The sequence below is a fragment of the Lagenorhynchus albirostris genome, chromosome 3 (assembly GCF_949774975.1).
Source record: "Lagenorhynchus albirostris chromosome 3, mLagAlb1.1, whole genome shotgun sequence".
Taxonomy (NCBI): Eukaryota; Metazoa; Chordata; class Mammalia; order Artiodactyla; family Delphinidae; genus Lagenorhynchus; species Lagenorhynchus albirostris.
In genome coordinates this window covers 162,257,178-162,262,624 of record NC_083097.1, presented here as the reverse complement: position 1 = coordinate 162,262,624, position 5,447 = coordinate 162,257,178, and the positions used below count along the sequence as shown (strand labels likewise).

The following is a 5,447-nucleotide window of genomic DNA, read 5'->3' as shown; positions in this document are numbered from 1 at the left end:
AGCCGCACCTACAGGGAGAATGCCGTGTGAGCATGAAGACAGCCATCTAGAAGCCAAGGAGAAAGGCTGGAGCAGACCTTTCCCTCACAGCTCTCAGTAAGAACCAGTCCTGTTGCCAGCTTGATTTTGGGCTTTTAGCCTCCAGCACCATGAGTAAATAATATTCTTTGTTTGTTTGTTTAAATGCCCAGTTTGTGGCACAGTCCTCCCACAGTATCTGTGAGGCATTCATTTCAGGTCCCCTGTGGGTACCAACATTCGTGGATGCTCAAAGCTCTTAGAGTTGGACTTAATCCATGAGTCCCTGAATCCGAGGGTTGGTTGAATCCCCAGACGTAGAACCCACATATTCCGAGGGCCGACTGTAGTTTGTTCTGACTGAGCTAGCAAACTAAAACAGCAACCTAGGATTCACTTTGCTGTACAGCAGAAACTAACACAATGTTGTAAATCAACTATACTCCAATAAAAATTTTAAAATTAATTAATTAATTTGGCTGTGAGGGGTCTTAGTTGTGGCATGTGGGATATTTAGTTGCAGCATGTGGGATCTTTCAGTTGCAGCATGTGGGATCTTTAGTTGTGGCATGAGAACTCTTAGTTGCAGCATGTGGTATCTAGTTCACTGATCAAGGATCGAACCTGGGCTCCCTGCATTGGGAGCACGGATTCTTAGCCACTGGGCCACCAGGGAAGTCCCTCCAATAAAAATTAATTATTGAATATTAAAAAAAAAGAAATCATGAAGGTAGGAGGTGCCAAATCTTGCAGTCTGACCACAGATTCAATTTCAAATTCAATCAATTTCACAAATTCAATTGATTGCTTTCACTGTGTGTCCTTTCTTGGTTTAAATGATTGGCTCACACGGGTGAGGGATAAGGGCATTTCATGTGACATTTTCATCTCTTGCTTTCCTCTCTCCTGATTGCCCTTCCTAACTAAGTGATTGGACTTTGCCCAGGATATATAAGCAGCAATTCCCTAGCCTGGGAGGATGGCAAAGGCGTTCACTGTGCGGGTGGTGGAAGGTGTCATATTTCCTCAGCAGCTCTGTGTGTGCAGTTTTAGCTGTGGGGCTCTGAAAGAGACCTACACCACTCTGGAGGGCATTATAAGTTTTGTCAGCTGTCTGCTCTTTGGCCAAGAGAAACATGATCGGGAGACCATAAATAATGACCCTCTTCCTTTGGGAGAGCTGGCTCAAAAACAGACATCACTATAGATGTAAATGTGTATGTGGAACATTCCTTAAGATTTATTGGGGATTCCTTGAAGAATGTATTTTCCCTTTTGTATCTGTTTCCTTTTGTAGCCAGAGGAGACAAAAAATCAGGTCAAGCAGACTGCTGAGAAAAGTGACCCGAATCACAGGGACTCAGAAAATAACTTATGATGCTCCGGCAACAAAAACCTGGTTAAAAAAAATTGGTTAAACTCCATTTGTCATTCTGCTACACATGTTTTCCACCTTATACTGTGCCCTCAGAGGCTGACCTATAAAGGTGACATCACTGGGTCTTATTGTCTCCTGCTGTACTAGTCAGGGTTCTTCTGAGTAACAGAACCAATAGGATGTATATATAAAGAAATAGATTTATTATAAAGAGTTAGCTCATGCAATTATGAAGGCTGACAAGTCCAGAATTTTCAAGGTGGGCCGGGAAACTATAGCTCTAAGGGAGCCCATGGTGTAGTTCCAGTCATAAGGCTGGCAGGCTCAACAGACCCAGGAAGAGCCAATGCTGGATGTTGAATTGGTGGGATGGGTCAGAAATAGATATAATTGAAGAGAAAGAGAAAAGAGAGCCAGGTAGAGGTGATAGCCAGCCCAAGCAGCTGATATAGTGTTTTTGGTCCAGGATCTGTGAAAGCTCTTGACACAGGAATTTTGACAGGTCAAGCTCAGAGCTCTGCACTAACACTTCTCTGGAGGTGAGTAAAAGAATGGGGGGAGGAGCTACTGACTGGACATCATGCATTGGTTGTACAGGTTGTGCACTGCACAAATCTAGGAGATGCCCTAGCTGTATGCAGCAGATCTGGCTAGTCCACTGGAGGGTGTGTTACCACAGCAGGTGGAGGTGAGCTCTTCTAGCAAATAACCCTCAGACTGCTCAGCTATATGAGCTATATGAATGAGGTCATGCTAATCATCTAGACCCAGCCACAACACCAGAAGACTGCAGAGATCAGCTGATCTGGCCAAAATCAGATGAACCACTGAATTAACCTAAACAATTATGACAAGTAACTCGTGTTTTATTGTTCTAAACCACTAATTTTGGGGGTGGTTTGTTATACAGAAAGTGCTAACTAATACGTAGACACAGAGGAGGATAAATTTTCTCTACCCTCTTGAAGTTTAGTGTAGTCATGTGACTTGCTCTGGCCAATGACATATGAGCAGAAGTGATGTGAGTCACTTCTATGGAGTATTTAAGAACTGGGGCACCGTTCTCCATCTTCCTTTTCACTGCCATTGTAACTGCCGTTGTTTGAGCTGGTGGAGACTTCAACAGTCTGGGTCCTTGGATGACAGTGTTTGTGGAGAACTTTTCATCTGTGAAGGACTTTTTTTTTTTTTTTGTGTGTGAAGGACTTTTAACATGAGTGAAAATGCACTTTTACCATTTACCAGTATCACCGAGATTTGGAGATATTTGTTATTGCAGCATAACCTAGCCTATACTGATTAATACATCTCAGTCCAGAGATCTGAGATGTCCTTCCCTGGCCCACATGAGCTACAGTTTGCATGGATCTTTGTGCTGGGGAGACTTTTACATCATGTCCTCTTTCCTCTTAGAAATCACAAGTTCTTCATCCATATCCTGCCTCAGACACAAAGTTTATCCTCACTTAAGCAAAACCCTCTTTCCTTGCTTCAAAGAGGAAGGAGTGGAAACTTTATGTTATTTAAAGAGACATAGAACAAAGGGGAATATTCATTCATTCATCCATTCAACAAATATTTTAAAGGAGCTTATTTTATTCATTCATTCATTCACTTATTTATTCATTCATTCAAAATATATTTATTGAACATCTTGTGCTACAAACAGTTGCAGGTGCTAGAACTGCAGCTATGAATGAAACAAAGCCGCTGCCTTCTGAATTTCATGTTCCGTGGGGGGGAAACTAACAATAAACAGATATATAATATAATATCAAGTAGTGATAAACACAACTATGAAAAGATCAACAAAGAAAATCAGGGTAAGGGGTTAGAAAGTGACGAGGGCTGTTTTTCAGGTAGGGTACAGAAATGATATCTCTGAATGAGTGATATTGTTACTGAAAGTGGGGTTCCGGCTGCTCAGTGCTCAAAAGGCAATAAAGGGGCAAGGTTGGTGGAAAGGAAAGTCTGCTTTATTTTGGATGCCAGCAACTGAGGGGGGTGGAGGAGGGCGGACTCCTGTCCAAAGGCCACCTCACCCCCGCCACTGACAATCAGTGGGCAAGAGCTTTTATAGATGGAGGGAGGGGGCTACTTGCAGAAACAGCACAGTCAGCTCTGACAGTCATCTTGAAATTGGTCATGCGGTGATCTGGTGATCTGACCAGCATCATCTTGATTTTTTTTTGTGTGTGTTGGGGGGCCATGCCGAACAGCTTGCAGGATCTTAGTTTCCTGACCAGGGATTGAACCGAGGCCCTCGGCAGTGAGAGAGTGGAGTCCTAACCACTGGACTGCAAGTGGATGGATTTCCCCCATCTTGATGGTTTTAAGCACAATCTTCAGTTCCAGGGGTCGGTTTGTTCCCATTTCCTTGAGACCAGTTCTTGGAATTGTGGCAGCTTATATCATGGCTACAGCTGTTCATCATGTAGTTAACTCCTCCTACCTGGTAGGGGTTTCAGTATCTACAAGATAGCTCACAGGATATGGCTTGGAACAGTATCTATAGCCCTTGGGAAGGAACTAAAGGTCCTTGACTTTGCTTACTGACTAAACTATTAATGTTGTGTCCTGTTTCACTGTTTTCCTTTGCTTCTGTATTTTCTCACTTCTCTGATTAAACTTATTCTTTGGCTAAAGTTTTTTTCCTCAGACAAAAGGCAGGCAGAGGACATGGGGGGAAGGACCATAGGGTCCTGCTCCCTTTCAGTATTTCATCAGAGACCTGAACAAAGTGATGGAGTGAGGCTGGGGGCTCTCTGAGGCAAGGGAATTTCAGGCAGAGGGAAGAGCAGGTGTGAAGTCCCCAAGGCCTAGTTTTGTGACTGAAAGTTCAATGCAGAGAGAAAAGGGGGAAACATATTTATTGAACACCTACCATTTCCCAGAGACTTTATTAGGTGATCTCACCACACATTAAATCATTGAGGCAGAGACTGCTGAGTGTTTACCAAAATCCATCCCCTTTTCGTCTCAGGAATGCATTCTCCAGGCTTCCTTGCAGTAGGTGCAACGAATCCAAGTGGGAATTAAATGAAATACCATGCTGGATACTCCTTCTGGACTGGCTGACCGTTGTCCTCCCAGTCTCCTGATTAGCTCAGCACATCACATTGCCTTCTAAAATGTCTCTCTTCAGGCATCATTTTTGCGGGCAGAATTGGAAAACCAATTGGAATTGTTCAGAAGGTGCCCAGACTTTGGCTATCGGGCCAATTTCATCTTCCTTTTCTTTTTTGAAATTCTTAAATCAATATTTTAATAAGCCCACATAGAAATTCACTCTAAGTGCCTTGATTAAATGCTGCATACATAGGACATTTAGACACGGAAGCAATGTCTTGACCATGCAGAAGAGATAAAGTGGTTACTCCATCTCAATGTACAGTGGCCCAACATTATTATTATTTTTTTAATTTGTATTGGAGTAGAGTCAGTTTACTATGTTGTGTTAGTTTCAGGTGTACAGCAAAGTGAATCAGTTATACATATACATATATCCACTCTTTTTTTTAGATTCTTTTCCCATACAGACCTTTACAGAGTATTGAGTAGAGCTCCCTGTGCTATACAGTAGGTCGTTATTAGTTATCTCTCTTTTGTATAGTATGGCCCAACATTATTTTATCCCATGCATATAACTGCTCATGTCATTGAAAGACTATAGAAGCAAATACATGGGAAGCAACTTTCTTTTCTTCTTTTAATTCAGTCTGGCTGTATTTGAATTTCACAGGTTTTGGGCTTCTTCTCTGGGCCAGTGTATTGTTACAATTATGCTTCATTACAAACTACCCCAATGCTCAGTGGCTTAAAGCAATAGTCCTATATCCCCATGCACCTGTGAGTCTTCCAGGTTGGCAAAACTGGGCAGGGGCTCAGCTGGTTGACTCGGCTCCATGCGTCTTTCATCCTTGTCCTGGGATAGTTGTGCTCATGGTGATAGCAGAGGTGCAAGAGGGCAGGTGGAAACATGGGAGGTCTCTTAAGGCGCAGGCTTGGAACCGGCTTATTGCCATTTCTGCCCATGTACTGTTGATCAAAG

The 5,447-nt window shown here is 42.8% G+C and overlaps 1 non-coding gene across 1 annotated transcript; it reads right to left on the bottom strand.

The window, feature by feature from the left end:
* Positions 1 to 4,999: 4,999 nt before the first annotated feature.
* Positions 5,000 to 5,087, bottom strand: LOC132518939 (small nucleolar RNA SNORA20). Its single transcript, XR_009540052.1, has one exon. It is a non-coding gene; the product is annotated as a small nucleolar RNA SNORA20 (small nucleolar RNA).
* Positions 5,088 to 5,447: the final 360 nt, after the last annotated feature.